Source organism: Equus caballus, chromosome 12 (assembly GCF_041296265.1).
Source record: "Equus caballus isolate H_3958 breed thoroughbred chromosome 12, TB-T2T, whole genome shotgun sequence".
NCBI classification, from domain to species: Eukaryota; Metazoa; Chordata; class Mammalia; order Perissodactyla; family Equidae; genus Equus; species Equus caballus.
This window is the reverse complement of record NC_091695.1, coordinates 14,728,940-14,747,940: the sequence shown is the minus strand read 5'-3', so window position 1 is coordinate 14,747,940 and position 19,001 is coordinate 14,728,940. Positions and strand designations below refer to the sequence as shown.

General features: G+C 37.6%; 2 protein-coding genes and 1 pseudogene across 10 annotated transcripts in view; 1 reads left to right on the top strand and 2 right to left on the bottom strand.

Annotated features, from left to right (window-relative positions):
* Positions 1-19,001, top strand: part of LOC138916588 (ubiquitin carboxyl-terminal hydrolase 25-like) — a 157,965-nt gene that overhangs the window by 61,596 nt on the left and 77,368 nt on the right. The gene's annotated exons all lie outside the window — the stretch shown is intronic.
* Positions 479-19,001, bottom strand: part of LOC138916597 (olfactory receptor 4A5-like) — a 102,514-nt gene continuing 83,991 nt past the window's right edge. The window contains exons 6-9 of the mRNA XM_070229530.1: positions 14,867-14,982; positions 13,717-13,809; positions 12,651-12,746; positions 479-5,095 (exon numbers count right to left, since the gene is read on the bottom strand). The gene's annotated coding sequence lies outside the window, so the exon portion shown is untranslated. The remainder of the gene's footprint in view (positions 5,096-12,650; positions 12,747-13,716; positions 13,810-14,866; positions 14,983-19,001) is intronic.
* On the bottom strand, positions 7,339-13,028 carry LOC138916603 (olfactory receptor 4C6-like; annotated as a pseudogene).

Genomic DNA, 19,001 nt, shown 5'->3' with positions numbered 1-19,001 from the left:
TCAGCCACGGGGCCAGCCCCTGCCTTATTCTTTTCTATGTACAAAGCTTAACCTCTGATACAGAAAGTTTTACCAGGTACAGTCAGGCTATAAGTAGAGTGGATGCTACTGGATAGCTTCTCTCTCTAGCATTCGCCCTCCGTGTCTTATAAAACACAAATCCCAATCATCGTGTAGATTGCATCCTAGAAAAGGCAAATCCTGAACCATCAGAGAAGGATGCCAATTGATATCTTAATTTCCTGTCCCAACTCCAAAATCAAATTCTGTAAACTGCACAGTGAGACAAATATCAAAGCAGACAACTAGATACCTAAGTGAATAATAGAGAAGAGGAGGAAAGGGCAGAGACTGAATGAAGTCAGAGCAGGAGAGAGGAGAGTGACAGTGAGCAGACACCATAGAAAGAAGAGTCAGAGGACAATACACAGAAAGATATAGAACGGGGAGAGAATTAGAATTAATTCTAATAAAAATATTAGAAAAGCCAATTTGACCCAAGATTTCATAGAGAATTCAGCTTCTTTCTCCCTGACCACTGCACTATGACTTGCCCCAAAATCAGAGAGGAGATGAAGTTGTGGATCATGAGCAAGGGTTGCCAAGGAGCTTGAAAACTCAAGTGTATAGAAAGTGCAGCCATGTCTTATACTCTTTCCAACAAAACATCACCACTGACCTAAAACTCTTCAAATGAGGAGACGCCCAAGAAAAAAATTTCTGCCAGGCCGGCCTCAATGCCATGGTACAGATTAGTGCACACTTTGTGAACAGAGTTGCTTTTTTTTTTTCTTGAGGAAGATTAGCCCTGAACTAACATCCACCACCAATCCTCCTCTTTTTGCTGAGGAAGATTGGTCCTGAGCTAACATCCATGCCCATCCTCCTCTACTTTATATGTGGGATGCCTGCCACAGCATGGCTTGATAAGCGGTGCACAGGTCCACACCAGGGATCTGGGTGGGCGAACCCCAGGCCGCTGAAGCAGAGAGCATGAACCCAACCACTAAGCCACCCGGTGGCCCCTGAACAGAGATGCTTTTGAGAGGTAGTACTGCTTTTTGCTGAGGCCAGAGAAGACTTAGGAACCCTGGACCACCATAACCTTTCATTGGTAGAAATACTCTCCGCAGCTCCATCACTTCTTAGAAGACACACTGAGCACAGTTTCCATCCAGTCAGGGGTCAGCCTGGTGGGGTAATAATTAAGTTTGCATGCCCTGCTTCAGAAGCCCGGCGTTTGCCAATCCGGATCCCGGGTGTGGACCTGACACCACTTGTCAAGCCAAGCTGTGGCGACATCCCACATAAAATAGAGGAATATTGGCACAGATGTTAGCTTAGCAACAATCTTCCTCAAGCAAAAAGATGAAAATAGGCAACAGAGGTTAGCTCAGGGCCAATCCTCCTCAGAAAAAAAAAAAAAAAAAAGATTCCATCAAATCAGTCTAGAGGAAGCAACATAAAAAAATATTTCAGACAGACTGAAAAACTTACCTCTTTTCTTATGAGCAAGTAGATGACTTCCAATAAAGTATATTTTTTGTACCTTCAGTTATAATTTACTTAGAAGATAAATCTTATGATGCCTGGATAAAACACGCAATTATACTTCATGGAGATATATCAGTGCTTTCTATCACAGGAGGTTATGGAGAAAGGAGGACTCTGCATGTGGCCATAAGTCACACAGTTCCCGCCCAGAAGCGATAGGTTAAACAAAACAATATTCATAATGGAGCAGGAGAGAGTGTCATGAAAAATAGGGGAAGTTTCTTAATTTAGTTCTTGGAAACCTTTTGGAGAAAAACATTCCTGTGTTTTGAGAGAGAAATCTCTCTGAAGACAGCTCTCTTCCTAGAGTCTGTCTTTTGGAAAAATATGAGTTAAGTGTTTTCTTTTTATAGCATTAGATATTTATAGTAATTCCCACAAAATTTGCAAGTGCCTTTTAGCCTCAGAAGCTCCAAGGAAACCATTAGTCCCAACTCAGTCCCAAAGGATGTCCAATGAGCTACCTAGCACAGACAGTCCAATGGCAAAAGTAAACTTTGGACCCAGGTAGTTAAACTTCAACTCACCAGGATTTGCAGGTGGAGAAACTCTGTTCCGTTTTCCATGTCATTTGCTTAAGCTCTTCTCTTCTAGAGGCATGAAAGTCTTTGAAGCCAGTTAAAGGCTTAGAAAGATGAAATATGTAAGGGAGACATGAGTCCTGGCCCCACCACTTATCTCTAAGTGAATTTAAGCAAGTTTTTCAACCTCTTTAATTTCCTGTTGTTTCTTTGTAAATGGCCACTAGTAATAGTCATTATTTATTTAAAAATTATTAATGTTAAGTTCTCCCATTTCTAATTTTATCTATGTTTTTAAATCAATGTAGAGAGGAAGATAGGAAAGGAGGGAAAGAGAAAAGAATTCTTAAATACTCGTCTTATATATTTTCTTTTTCTTGTTAAAGATACATGCCCTTACACTTACAGGGAAGAAAGTTATATATTTGCTTTTGAATGGTTGCAACCTATTAAAGATGGGCTGGATTACATTACAACATTACTTTATTCCCTGGAAAACCATGTTAGTACCCAGCCGTCTGGCCTAAGAATTGCCTGCAAGGTATGACATTGCATGCTAGGTGCCTTAAATGAGGATGAATGAGAGGTCCAGGGTAGGAATGGAAGGAGAAAGATGGGAGACAAAATGAGGTGGGAGAATGCCATGAATAGATTGCACCATGCTTTGCAGTTTTACTGAAGTGTCTAGTGGCAGCCAACAAGCTCAAGTGTCTCAGAGAAAAATCAGATCCCCACATCTGGCCTTTTTTGTTAAAAACGGACTAGAAGAATCCCTAGGAAGGTTTTGGTATGTTACTTAAAGTTTTTGAGCCTCAGTTTCCCCATCAATTAAACAGCAAAGTGAAGACTTACCTTTAAAATGTTTCTATAAATACTAAAATATATTACATTTGAAAGGAAAGAATGCCTGCCTCAGAAAGTGTAGAGGAAATATTTGTGCTTTTATTAACCAGACTTAAACATGAAGAATTGAGGACCAAGGAAGTGAAATAACTCACCTAGGGTCATACAGCTAATGAGTAACAGAACTGAGCCTAGAATCCAAATCTCTTAAGTTCAATTCTAATGCTGTTTTTACTTTAATAAGGTACACAGTAGTGTCATAAGGTTTATTAGGCTAGAAAACAAGAGCAGTCCATGAATGAGTCCCTGCATTAAACTTCCATTAAAAAAGCCTGAAATTGACTCCCTACCTTTGAGGAAATGATTAAGCTTCCCAGTTCTGGTGGAAACATTTTGCAGAGGGTAGTTTCAAAGGAGACCATTAAACTGCCCGAAGGCTGGAAGCTGAGTCAATGATCTCTTGAAGTCCCTTCCAGCAATGAGTGAACTGTAGACTGAATGACTGGATTCCCTAACTGGACTCCAGGTTCTGCTAAACCAATGCCAGGGTGTTATTGAATGCAGTTGACTGTGGTAATTCAATCATGGAAACCACAAATGGGAATAGATGACAACTGAGGTTTTTACTAAGTTTGATTCACCTCTGTCTCACATGTAGTCTTAGGATGAATTGAGGCCATAATTTAAACTCTGCTCATTTAAATTTATATCTTACTACAGTAGGATTTCCAGTGACGAATTCATAAACTCTGGCAGAAAATTAATATCATATACTCTTCTTCATTGGGCCTGAAAGGGAAGACTAAGTAAAGAAAAAAATGATTATTTAGTATTTTTGTCCACAATACTCAATGAGTAAGTATTTTATTGGTGTTGATGTGCATGGGGAAAATGAAATATTTTACTGTAAATCATTTATTTCAGAAGCCCCTTGGCCACCTGAGATAAATGAAACTTGATTATGGAAATGACATGCAAGATGTGTCTAAATTGGAATGATCTCTGTATCAATTATTATTCAAATAGAATTATTCTGACTTGGGTAGTAGACAAAGGCAAGAAAATTCAGGTCACCAAGTGAATTAAAATATAATCCTCTCTTGAAACCTATTTTTTAGTCTCAGATATCTCTGGCTTCTATTCCTGTTGGAGGGGAAGAAAATCAGCTTACTACACTTGCAGCTTTCATACTGGTTTTGCTAGTAACATTTTCTCTCAATAGTTCTCTTTGATTGTTCTCAAATAAAAGATACTCATTGCTGACTCCCTTATGCAATCTGGTGCCCCTTATTCTCCCATAGTTGATTGGCATGGGGTGGTCACCTGATCCAAGAGGAACTCATCCACAGGCAAGACTGGGTCAATTAGGTTTTCTCTCTCAAGAAATTCACCAAATGACTCAAATTCTCTAGCAGATGTTCATGGATCATGTTCAGTGATTGAGTCATGTGATACAGGTACACCTACAGTTGAGGTTCTGAGAATGTTCTGGGCTCTGCCCTTCCTGAGTCCTGATTGTTTTTTCCCAACAGTCACTGAGATCAGTGTCCTAAATATAAACTTCTTTTCACTTGAAATACTTGAATAAGTTTCTATTCCTAATATCTAAGATATTTTTGTCCTCCCTTCAGAAAGGTTTTTTAAAGCATGGAGTGAATGGCAAGCAGTCTGATGGACTGGTTCTCTTTTCATTCTTTTTGGTGATTGGATTTTAAGTAAGCATAAAATCTCTTTTCAATTTACATGTGAGGATACTGAGTAGCCAAATCAGTGTTAAGGAGTGATCTCTTCTTGTTCTATTCAGAACCTTTGGATGTTGTAACAGTGCCTCTGAAGTTCCTAAATACTATGTCTTTAATGGCGTTTTACATCATAACTAATGATGCTTCATCGTATTGGACTGCTCGTTAATACTGGCTTCCAATGACTCCATAAACAATATTTCCTTGATAATGAGCACAAATACAAATCTGTTGACCAGAGTCTGCAAGAAAATGTGAGAATAATTCATTTCCCAGTCATGTTAAACTGACTGCTTAGAATTTTATACCGTAAGTATGGAACTACTCACCTTCCAACCACGTTTTCCCTTGAGCTCTTTAAGCCATAATCACTGAATTCCTGGAAAGTGATGTCTTTCAACACTGACCACATCCCTGCCTTCCACACTCCACCACCTGCAGGGAGGAGATGAAAGACCTGAGCCCAGACGAAGAACAGTGGTCCCATTCATATAAGTCATGTCCCTCATCACATGTGGTTTAAGAACAAAACAGGAGAGCACAATGCCACCACATCCAGGGGAGGCAAGAAAGGGCCAATCAGCATTGCAGAGCAAAAGTTTTAAAAGCCCTTGAAGGAGATAAGTACAGTAACCTCTGAACTGTCTGACATGTGACCTTGAGCCTGTGGAAGGGCTAGGGTGACCTCCTTTGTTTTCAGCAGGAAGGATGGGCAGGCTATAAGATGGTTGCCACCACCCCCACCATCTGCAGTGCTGTAGATGGTGGCACTGCAGTTAGACCATGAACAAGTGACTGCTGAGAATGGCCTACATACCTGCCCCATGTCAAGGGTCAGCAGGGGACCATTTATAGCCCATACCCTTGAACTTGTGCTGTGTCACCCAAAATGAGCATGTAAACCCCATTCTAGTAATCAACTTAGTATAATATTATAAAAGAAACAACGAACCAGCCTGTGGAAGCCATTTGCTTGCCAGACTGCCCTCCTGGAACCAAGGTTCTGGCCACAGAACCAGGGGTAAGTTCACAGCTACAGAATCCACAGCTTCCTGGGCTATCTGATTGGCCCCATGGGTGGAATAGAGTATCAAAGAGCACCCCAAAGAGAGAAAACAGAGATGATACTCATGCACTCTGGTGTGGGCTGGGGTGCCCCACCAGAAGGGTCTGCCCAGTCACAGACACTGGCGGAGAACATAGGAAATTTCACAGAAGATATTTCAAAGTGTGGAGCCAGGAACCGTGGCCCTGCTTGCCCAGATCTAAAGGCAGTACTAAGTAAAATGTTGGTTCTTCTCATCTATGAACATAAAATGATAATCATGCAAATGACTTGGAGAAAGTGTTCCAAGCAGAGACAATAGCCTAGGTAAAGGCCCCAAAGCTAGAAAATACCTGACCTGTAAGAGGAACAGTCAGCTGCCAGAATAACCAGAGGAGTCAATGAAGAGTTGGTCATAAGAGAGGAGTTCAGAGAGCTGACAGGACAGCCAGATTATGGCTGCTGATTCTAGTAATTGTAAGGGCTTTAAATTTTACCTGAGTGCTATGGAGAGCCATTGCAGAGTATTTAACAGAAGTGTGATATGATCTGACTCAGGGTTTAAAGGATAATTCTGAGTGCTGTGTTGAGGATAGAGTATTAGAAGGTAAGAGGTATGAGGCAATTGTGATAATTCAGGTGAAAGATGATGACAACTTGGAACTAGGTAACAGGTCTAAAACTGATTAGAAGTGACGGAATTTGGGATGCACATTGAAGGTGGGGCCAACAAGATTTCCTGATAGAGTAGCTGTGCCATCGGTTGCAATAGAGAATGTTGTGAGTGGAGTACTTCTAAGGATAAAAGAGATAACAGATTTTTTTTTTTTACAATGTAAATGACCCAGTAGAAAGGGAATGAAGAGGATATCAGAGCTGTAGAAGAGACTTTTAGACCAATGTCTTCATGCAAGTGATAAGCAGATGAGGTCCAGTGCATGAGAAAAGAGGTTGTTTGCCTTTGGATAGGAGAATAGGTAATGCATTTACAGGAGTAAGTAGCAAGGTAGCATGTAATTGGATGGGTGATGGCAGATTGGTAGATACAATCATAAGAGTTTATGAAAGTTTATCTTCTGATGTCTTAAATTTTCTCAGTGAAATAGGAAGCAAGTTTATTTAATGTTTCCCAATAAGTCTGATACTTGCGGTAGCTTTTAGGCCAATATCCTCCTTAAAATTACAGCGCCATTTTATCCCTTCATTGCTATCCTTTGTTTCATGAGTAGTATTGAATTTTTCAACTCTAATATAAAGATAATCAAATGATTTACAATCTAATACTAGTAACAGCAAATTCTAATAAAAAAGGAGCAAGACCATATGGTATTTCTATTTTTCACTTTTGTAGAAATCTCCATGCTGTTTGACCAAGTGGCTGCACTACTTTGCATTCCCACCAGCATTATATGAGGGGTCCCTTTTCTCCACATCCTCTCCAACATTTGCTGTTTTCTGTCTTGTTAATTATAGCCATTCTGATGGGTGTAAGGTGATATCTCATTGTAGTTTTGATTTGCATTTCTCTAGTAATTATTGATGCCAAACATCTTCTCATGTGCCTGTATGTGTCTGTATATCTTCTTTCAAAAACTGTTTGTTCATATCCTCTGCCCATTTTTTGACCTGGTTGTTTGTTTTTTTTGTTGTTGAGCTGTATGAGCGCTTTATATATTTTGGAACTTAACCTCTTGTCAGATATATGATTTGAAAATATTTTCTCCCCGTTGGTGGGCTGTCTTTTGGTTTTGCTCATGATTTACTTTGCCTTGCAGAAACTTTTAATCTGATGTAGTGTCATTTGTTTGTTTTTTCTATTGTTTCCCTTGCCTGGTCAGACATCATACTTGAAAATATGCTTCTAAGACCCATGTTGAAGAGCATACTGCCTATGTTTTCTTCTAGAAGTTTCAAGATTTCAGGTCTTAGATTCAAGTCTTTAAGCCATTTTGAGTTAATTTTTGTGTATGGTGTAAGATAATGGTCTATTTTCATTGTTTTGCATGTGGCTGTCCAGTTTTCTTAACACCATTTATTGAAGAGACTTTCTTTTCTCCATTGTATATTCTTGGCTCCCTTGTCAAACATTAGTTATCCATAGACGTGTGGGTCTATTTCTGGGCTCTCAATTTTGTTCCATTGATCTCTGTGTCTGTTTTTGTGCCAGTAACTTGCTGTTTTGATTACTATAGCTTTATAGAATATTTCGAAGTCAGAGATTTTAATACTTGCAGATTTGTTCTTTTTTTCTCAGGATTGCTTTGGCTATTCAGAGTCTTTTGTTGTTCCATATACATTTTAGGATTCTTTGTTGTATTTCCACGAAGAATGTCACTGGCATTCTGACTGGGATTGCATTGAATCTGTAGATTGCTTTAGGAAATACGGACATTTTAATTATGTTAATTCTTCCATGGGCATGGAATATCTTTCCATTTCTCTGTGTCTCCTTTGACTTCTTTCAATAACGTCTTATCATTTTCACTGTATAGGTCTTCACCTCCTTGGCTAAATGTATTCCTAGATACTTTACTCTTTTTGTTGTAATTGTAAATGGGATTATATTCTTGATTTCCCTTTCTGTTAGTTCATTATTGGTATATAGAAATGCAGCTGATTTTTGTATGTTGATTTTGTACCCTGCAACTTTGCTGTAGTTATTGATTATTTCTAATGGTTTTCTGGTGGATTCATTAATGTTCTTTGTATTTAGAATAATGTAATTTGCAAACAGTGAGAGTTTCACTTCTTCCTTTGTAATTCAGATCCCTTTTATTTCTTTTTCTTGCCTAAAGGCTCTGTCCAAAACTTCCATTACTATCTTGAATAAGAGTGTCAAGAGTGGGCACCTATATAATCCAGCTATCCCACTACTGGGTATTTATCCAAAGAATATGAAATCAACAATTCAAAGAGATTTATGCACCCCTATGTTCATTGCAGCATTACTCACAGTAGCCAAGATGTGGAAGCAACCCAAGTGTCTATCAATGGGTGAATGGATAAAGAAGTTGTAGTGTGTGTATGTATATATATGTATGTATATATATATACATACATACATATATATACATTGGAATACTACTCAGTCATAAAAAAGACAAAATTGTGCCATTTGCAACAACATGGATGAACCTTGAGGGTATTATGCTAAGCGAAATAAGCCAGACAGAAAGATAGTCACCACATGATTTCACTCATATGTGGAAGATAAGCACATGGACAAGGAGAACAGATGAGTGGTTACCAGAAGAGGGAAGAGGGTTGGGCAGGGTAAAAGGGCACATATCCATAGTGATGGATAAAACTAGAATATTGGTGCAGTCTATACAGAAACTGATTTAGAACAACATACTCCTGAAATTACACAATGTTATAAGCCAATATGACATCAATAAAGTAATTAATTTTGTTTTTAAATTTTAAAAAGGAGTCAGATCAAGATTTGATTAGAAGTCAGACTGTTGAAAAAAAAGGCATTGAGCTGCTGAGTAACATGCAATGAGTAAGTTATTAAATTTGAATTAATTTAGGGGACCTATAGAACAGACAAGAGGAGAAGTTTGTGGAATCTAACTGATAGGTAATAATTTCAGTGTGAAAGTTCAGAATAGTTCTTATCAATGTAATAGAAGGCATAGCTTCTAGACCTGCTTTGATACTAGGAAAATTTTCAAAAAGATTACAAATACTTAAATTTATAGATCTCATTATGATACTTTCAGTTCTTTCATTCTATAATTAAAATAGAAAATGATCATTACAAGGCTCTTACAGAGATCAACATTATTACACTGTCACAGGCATTTTCTTCTTCTTTGAAGTGAAATAAGGTGAATAATTGTAAAGTGAATCCAGAAATTTAATTTTAAGATGTTGTAAGCTGGCAGTGATGTAGGAAAAAGTTAAATGGAAGCTCTGTGCAAAGATTTTTGATGCCAAATTGCTGTGTCATCTGTAACCTCATGAAGGATTTGATTTTTAATTATTATACAAATAGAGTCATTTTGACATCCGTGCTCTTCTGAGCTTGAGAGTTAAAAAATAATAGCATTCCCTGATCAGGACCCTGCTTATCTTTCACATCTCTGCTTGGACCACATTCCCTGTAGTCCACTGTGCACTGATTACCCTGATCTTACTTTACATTAGTTCCTACCATAGAGTTTCTGCACAAGGTTTTCTCTTTTGTCTTAATTGTTCTTCCCACTGTAATGCTAAAGAATGGTTCTACCTCATCATTCCAATCTTGGTTTAGAAATCATCACTTAGAAAAGCCCCCAGATCCACCCAAGTAGAGTTACCCACTCACACATACAGCACTCCATTACAATTTTTTGAGATTCGCTTATCACTCTATGACTTTACTTTCATTTGTACATGCTGTTCATCTCCTGCGCTAGAACACAAGCTCAAGGACAGAAAGGAAACATATTGTCTCATCCATCGCTTTATACTCAGATCCTAAAAGAGTATCTGAGACTTTGTAAAATTCTGCAAATACATTTCAATAAATAAATTAACCTAATTAAAAATGGTTGGTGGTAATCGATGCTAGATATCTATTCCATATATGCAGTTTGAATTTAAAAATAAAAATCTTTATTTAAATATTGTTTGAAATACTGTAACTAATATGGCAATTATTGTATTGATATATATCATATTTTTCCAAGAAAACCATAACAGAATACTGAATCATGCTATGACCTTAGCTTTCCCATATACTTAGTCAAGGGAGGCAGTTTAGAAGGCATTAGTGTCTCTCTATCGACAACCAAAGAAAGATCTGGGAGAAAATAAATATCCTTTAGATTTAGAAACCCAAATTTAGAATGTAACAGCAAGAATCATTCTCCCATAGTTTAAAAAAATAGATCCATTGAATTGCACTTTTTTTTCATAAAGAATAGATATATTCAAGATACAGACACCAGATTCTGAAGTTTCTTGACTCCAGCATGATGAATTCTTATTCTGCTTCTCAAAAGGATGGAAAAAGGTAGTGGACAATTTTGGTAAAGTGGTGGCCTCCATGTTGAATAGCAAATTACTAATCTAAGATTGTACTAGCTTCCAAAAGGAAATTTGACAGCAGGAAAATTCTAATTTTATAATTATTTATCCTTCCCTACTTCTTACCCAACCTACAAAATTGAAAATATCCCCAAAAAGTCTCTTTTAGACTTATATTCATTCAATAATATTTATTAGCCAGCTAGTAGTTGGCTGGCAGTGTTCTACCCACAGCATGACTGAAGAAACATAATCCCTGCCCTTACAGGGATTATAATCATGCAGGGAAAACAGAGAAGATAAAAGTCAAGAAAAAATTTTTTAAAGTATAGTTTGTGATAATTGATATTAAGGATACAATGAGCTGAAGAGCTAGAGAATAACAGAGGTGAATGATTAAAGAAATTAATCAGGGAAGACTTGACTAAGGAGGTGGGGGTTGATCTGAAGATGGAAAAAATGAGATGGAGCCAACCAAGCAAAATATTGAAAAAAGAATTTCAGCAGTGATCAGAGTAAGACCAAAAGCCCTAAACTGGGAAAGGCTTGAATTATTCAAAAGACAGGTTAAAAAATAGAGAGAGAGGGAGTGGCCAGACTCATGTGAGAAAAGAGATGGAGTACAAAATGTCCTGAGGAGGTAAGCAACAACTTGATTGTGGTATCTTAATGTGATGTGCATGCTTAGAACATGCCCTTGACTGCTGTGTGCCCAATGGATTGCACTGAATGGGGAGAGAAAGACCTCAATGTCCTTGTAGGAAAGATTTGTTCTTAGCATGTAAGCTAGTGACCATCCAGGGTCCCCTGTTTCACCCACAGTTTCCTCATGGCATTTTTCACCTGTGTATTCCTCAAGGTATAGATCAAGGGATTTAACATGGATGTGACAATGGTAAAGAACACAGCTATCGCCTGTCTATGGAGTAAATGGCCACAGGAGTTAGGTACAAGAAAATACATGGTAAAGAATAAAACAACCACTGTAAGGTGGGAGACACAGGCGGAGAGAGCCTTATGCTGCCCTTCAGAGCTCTAAGACTTCAGAGAGCAGAGGATCACCATGTAAGAGGCAATGAGGATAAGAAGATAAGGAAGAGGATAAGGTCACACACATCACGCCAGTGTTGAAGATGACTAAGAGGCCCAGGTTGTGGAGGTCCATGCAGGCGAGTTTCAACAATGGAAACAAATCACACATAAAGTAATCAATGACATCGGAGCCACAGAAAGTTATTTGATACATGAAGAAAAGCTGTATTGTTGCATGCATGGTTCCCCCAGTGAGGCCCCTTCCGGCAACAGGCAACACACTCAAGGGCTCAAGATGGTTATGCAGTGCAGGGGCTTACAGGTGGCCACATATGATTGTAGGCCATGACAATGAGAAGGATGATCCCCAGACCACCAAACAAATGCTCTGCAAAGAGCTGGGCCATGCAGCCTTTGAGGGTGATGATAGTGCTCTCAGAGAGGGAGTCCACAGTCATCTTGAGGGTGACAATAGAAAAGTAGGTGGCATCCATTAGGGACAAGGGAGTAAGGAAAAGATACAAAGGTGATCTGATTTGTGATCATGGTTACCACAGTGAGTAGGTTTCCTAAAACTGTGGACACATACATGATTAGAAACACAGCAGAGAGTATTTTCAGCAGGACAGGATTCTTTGCGATGTCCAAAAGAATGAATTCAGTCACACTGTTTGGATTCTCCATTTACTGTGGGCTGATGTAAGCACATTGCTCTGCACTGGAAAATCTACAAAGTAATAGTGTTTTGAACTAGTAATCACTGAGTGTATTGGACATTTTTGCACTCTATCTCACACCCTCTTGACTTACTTTTTTCTCTCGCTATTGATACAGCAGCCAGCTGCTGACAATTATAGCCTGACAACAGCTTTTTCCTACTTATCCCCCCAACAACACCTTCTCTCCTCAGCGTATCTCTTGCTGTCTGTCCTGGTATGTGCTGCTTGAGATGCTTAGAAGACTCTGCTTCATCATTCTGGTGCACACACACACCTGGAAAGATGAAGGAATTAACACAGTTTAAGGACACCCTGGATCATTGATAGATATAAGCCGGTGGATAAATGGTAACAAGCTTAACAGAATCTTGGATTAACTTTCTTTCCTTCGTGTTTCACTCTCCTCATTCACTGCCTCCATTCCGTTTCCCCAAATAAACTACCTACATACAAGCCCTTCTATCAGCCTCTGCTTTTTGGAAAACTCAAGCTAGGAAGCTGACTTCCACTTATCACTTGACACACCCAAGAACTAAGAACTTGGAACATTTCATGCAAATTCTTAGTCATTTATTCCATATACTTATTGAACATTGGACTGTGCTAGTAGAAGAGACATGTCATAACCCAAGGACTCTCCACTTATTAATAACTATACTCTTTCCATCTATGTTTCTTTCTTCTCAGATTGGATTATTATTATTATATATTGCTAATATTCAGTGACTCCCTACTATGTCTCAGCCAACAGATTATCCTATGAGACATTCTCTTCACTTTAGAGATAAGATACCGAAGCTTAGAGGGTTGAAACAATGACACCAAGTTCCCACAACTAGTAAACATTGAAGCCAAATCAAATGCAGCTTTTCATGATTCAAAATCAATACCAGTAACAAGCTATATTGCTTCTCTGATGATAATATCAAGTTCTCAACATGGAAGAGATACTGTGATTCATGATATAGTTTCATTTTCATAACAATCCAGTGAAATAGATTTATGTTTTCTGTGCTCACTTCACTAAACAGTTCTACAATAAAATTGACAATTCCACAATAGAGCGTGTGTTCTAATTATATGTGTATATATATACGTACATATATAAAATACAATCCCCAAACCAGAAGCTACAATCATTAATTAAGTTTCCAAGATTCTAATAATTTTCCAGATATGGTGATTAAAGAAAATAAAACCTTAAGTATCTTTCTCTGCTCCAGGAAGACGCAGATCCGATTTACCTGACACCATCTCTGCTCATGAGCCTGAATCAGTATAAATCATTCCTTCCACTTTTCCTTGTGAAGGGGTGCCTCCAGACGAAACAACATATTCTAATGAATAATAAAAATATCAATAAAACAACTTTTTTACACTGTGTCCCAGAAAGGAGCTATGTATGTTGCATGCATTATTGCATTTATTTTTCATATCACTTGAGATATGTACTATCACAAATCCTGTCTTGAAGATGAGGAAACTAAGACATGGAGACATTAAACATCTCACCTAAAATGATTGAGCATTACAAATCCACATAATCTCATTGTGAAACACAAATTCTTAACCATTGCACTGTACCACTGAAGAAGTGAACAGTGCCCTATACTAGCTAATTACAGTTGTTCCTACAGCCAAATGATGTGGTAAAAGAACTGCTTCAGTAGCATAGGTTCTTAAGCAGAGTCTATCCGGCACTTGGTGGGAATACGTTAGCGACTACTGCTTTAAGTGGGGATATAAACTACATGCTCTCTAAGACTGCTCTAAATACTCAGACCTATTGTTAGAATTATCCCTCTTATTAAACAAAGTATACAGCTGCCAAGACACTCTGTGCAAATCTAAAATATAGACTAACAACAACCTCTCCTATCTCCAGTCCAAGGACTTCAAAAGTTGTTTAGTAGCCCTAATGAAGTAGAAGGAACACATTCTTGGAAAGCAAGATAACTGGGCTTTGTTCCAGGTTGTCCCTCTAACTCCTAGGATATGTTGTTAATTTGCTCACTACTCTGGGTCTTAGTTTCCTCATCTGGAGAATGAGACAGTTGTGGTAGATGAGTGGAAAACTAGGGTTTCAAAGGAGCCATCGCAGGGACTCTGTCCCTGTCAAACACAGCAACATGGTTCTTACCTGCATGAAATGTTTACACTTCCAAGCAAAATTTCCTTTGAGCCACCTCATGACTTAGGGTATTTTAAAACAAAAGGCAGTAGGAAAGAAAATAATGCCTCTTCTGTCTTAAAATCTATGGATTCATCACAAATCTATTTAGACAACTAGTACGCATCTCAACTTCTCAATCTGATGTTCAAGACTCTCCCCCATGTAATCAACTTCATCATTTTGTATGTCTCCCTCCCACTGCAGTCAAGTCCACCTCTTACCACCAGAATACACGTCTCAGTCTCTTTAGGACAGTGGGAAAGTTCATGGGTTCAGAATGAGCAGATTTAGTCCTCTACCCCAGTCAGGCCATTGACTGAATACATAACCTTCGATCCTGAAAAAATAAAACAACGCAACAGCAATTAAAGTCAGTAGGTCTCAAGTAGTTATTTTCAAGGGTACTGTGGTAAGAGCTTCATGATTTTCTCTTTTAATTCTCACAAAAGCTGTATGAGGCAGGAACTAGTATTATCCTTATTTTCCACGGCAGTGGATAAGGCTTAGAAAACTTGTGCAACTGCTCAAAGCCCTTTGGTGGGTATGTGGTCAAGTTCATAGCACAGGCTACTAACCACTACGCTCTACAACCCCTCTAAGAAGTTTATGCCCTGGCTTACAACACTTCCATGGGAATCAAAGGAAGTAACAGGCATGAGAATGTTTAGGGAGCACTAAATATTCAAAACGTTATTCAAATATTCATCATGATTAATTTCCATTTCTATTAGCCCCTGATTTCCTCCTGTCTCTGCCTATGGCGTGTGTTATCAACAAATCCATTACCACTCGTCCTTCATGCCTCACTTCCTCCCGATTGTCCCCATCACAACCATCATCTTGGATATTTGCTACATAAGCTTTCTAGGTTGCATATCAGCAGTAATTCAATTATCTTCTTAGATAATGTGTTTTTAATTTTATGTTGGCTTTATGTCCTTATGTGGATGAGCTAATTTATTCTCTTTCTACCCATTCTTAATGCTGTACTGTGTACACACTAGTCATTTAATTAAATTTAATTAAATCAATGAAATTGAATTCATCCAAAAAATAGTACGTTGAACCATGGGTGCCAGCAATGCTGGTGGCAGTCCCTGCCTCCAGAAATGAGAGCATCATTGTCAGAGCCTCGCTGCTATTTCTTTAGCATGCAGCTCAAATATCCCGTTTACTATCTTTCACCTTTGCCATTTCTACTCCCAGACTTTCTATAGCCAAACCCAAGAACTGAAACACGCCTTGGACTTCCAGTTCAGTATCGAATCACTGCCATCAGATCTTCTTTGTAATAATGTCTTTTTCTTTCCAGCGTTCCTGTGAAATACCATCACTCAAAAGACCATTCATATAAAGGAAGTGAGGAATGACATTTTTGCAATCACCTAATTATTTCCAGATAGTGCATATTTATCATTCAATAGCATATCCGTTACTCCAAAGGATACAAGGAAATACCTTATCCGTAAAGAGAGAGAGAGATTATGAACACTCATGAAACAATGCCTGTGCATATAAGTCCAGAAGGGAAAATATCAGTATGATCTATAGGTTTCAAAGAAGATGAAAGGAGCTAGTGCTTGACATGAGAATTTAGAAAATTCTAAATTTGTAAACATAGTTTAGAAAGCGAACAAGAAGGACAACAGTATGCTTTAATATAGTTAAAATTTTAATATTTAAACAACATTATAAACTTATAAACATTAAAATATGACAAAAGTATTAACTTAAATTATAGTTTAAATGTTTACTAGATATTATGATTCTTAGCATACTCTGGGTGTTCCATAAAACTTAGTCACACACACCCCTACTATCCCTAGGTATGAGGTGCCTTGAGTAGGTGTGCCTAGCTAAACAGTTCAACTGGGAATAAGTAGTAACAGCTATAAGGCTACAGAAACCATGTAAAACCCCTGACTTTCTACACTACAGGTAGCTATTCCTTCTGAGTTCCTATAACATGCCAGACAACCTCTCTGTGCCTCAGTTTCATTCTCTGTAAAATGGCAAAGTAATGTTACCAATCCCAAAGAGTTGTTGTAAAGATTACATGAGCTTATAATTGTAAAGGGCTTAGATCAGCATCCCCATATCTTTTCCTAGGATTAGGAGATTGATACTGACCACAAACTATTTTAAAATAGGTCCTCTGCCTTTGGATTTTCAACAAACGTGTTTACACCTGCTTCCATTAAATGCTCAATTGGCTAGCAGGAAATCAGCCTGATGACTCCTCAACATTAGTCAGGATGTAAGTTTTTGAAATGACATTAAAGGAAAAATCATCCAAAACCATTTTCTAAAACAGACTGCAGTCATATCCTAAAGTAGAATAGTTTAAATAAAAATTATTTATTTATTTTTATAAGTTATAGAAGTAAAAGCTGATCTTTGGAAAATATTTTATATAGATAGATAGAGTGATAGAAAGTTTAAAATCAGGACCACTCCCAACCACAAGCACTCATTCAACGTCTATTAACAATCTAGTGCGTGCTCTTCAGATGTGCATTTGTGTGTAAGTATACTGTAATTGTTACAGTCATTTGTGTGTTTTACTCTAGATAAACGTATATAAAATATACTATACTTGAATAATTGGTATGGGCATTATTTCTCAGTATTTGTGAATTTTCCTTCACTTTAATTGCTACATATTATTCCATTTTAATGGTTACACCATAATTCCTTTAACGAGTCCATTTTTGCTTGAAATTTACGTTATTTCTAATATTCTGCCTAACACACAATACTGCAGCGAACATCCCTTATAGACATCTTTAATTCCAGGTTTGAATATTTCTGCTGGGGAAATCTATGTTATCACCACGTCAAAAGTTATGCATCTGTTTCACTTTAATCGATTCTATGACACTGCTTTCAAAATCCTGACCCATCTCTTATTCCAATCAATAGTGTCTTAAAGAGCAATTTTCCCCATAGCTTTACTAACATTAAATATTATCAATCTTGATTATATTAAGCAAGTGCTAGATGAAAAATTGTATCTCCCCTTAATTTGTGTTCATTCAATCCTAGAATTCCTAGAATCCAATGAAATTCCTAGAATTTCATTGATGACTTAAATAATAAACATATTATTGGTATCCATATGGAGCTAAATTAAATACAATGTAATATCTATATAGAGATATATAGTTTATACACAGATATCCTTATTTAACTAATGACAATACATAATTTTTGTACCAGACATTTTGTTAGTACTTTATACATGTTTTCTCATTTAATCCTTACATCTGGCTATATTTAGATGCTGGAAAAAATAGAATAATTAATTTGTTTAAGGCTATACAGTTAGTAAGTGATAGAGCCTGGATCTGAATCCAAGAAGCTGACTTTACAGCTGATATGTGTTTCTTGTGTCTTAATTTCTTATGGAGCAAAATAATTTCTTCAATAAAGTCACAGATAACAAGAAGTGGTAGCAACGTGTTTAGTAAGCACCTTTGAGTTGTTTGTTTGTTTGTTTGTTTGTTTTGCTGAGGAAGATTCACCCTGAGCTAACATCTCTGGCAATCTTCCTCTACTTTTTAGTCTGTGGGCCACCAGGACAGCATGACTGCTAACAGAGTGGTTAAGGTCCATGCCCAGGAACGGAACCTGGGACACCAAAGCAGAGCAGAGCTTGCCAAACTTAGCACTAGGCTGCCAGGGTTGGCCCTGAGTCATCATTTTTCAATGAATAATCAGTGGCCCTGTGTTCCTCAGACACAGATCTGTGTCCTGGGCATATACACCATGAATAAAACATTTCTCTAATTAAAGGCTTTAAAATGACTTTTGCTGTTGGGAAATCTTCCTAATTCATTTTGCTTTCCTTGAGAGATGGGTGAAGATGGTATTATCTACAGCAGCACTTTTATAGGGTGAAAATTACTATACCATTGTAGATACAAAAATTAATTTTTTGGAATGCTTTTGGAGGGAGGGTCTTAATCCCTGAAAGCTTTCTTGATTTCACCACCCCATCCCTGGACAAATCATCAGTATCACCCTCAGCATCAACACCAAAACCACCCTTGTTGTCAGAGCTGCTCACAAATAAATGTGTGTGCTTTCATATAGATAGAGAAATACATTTTTAAAGTCCAATTCATCTTTACATTAAAAATTAAAGTCAGAAATTTAATGTATCATCAAAGAATTAAAACAGAAAGAAAAACATCAGATAGGTTAATTCTCAAAGGTGATTAGTAGAAAAATAAAGATTAGAGGAAATTGGTACAAGAGGAAAGTAGAAACATATATAGATATAATATACGTGTATAATATACAGATGCATATATATACACACACTAAGAAAGAGTTGCATGAAAGAAGGGAAAC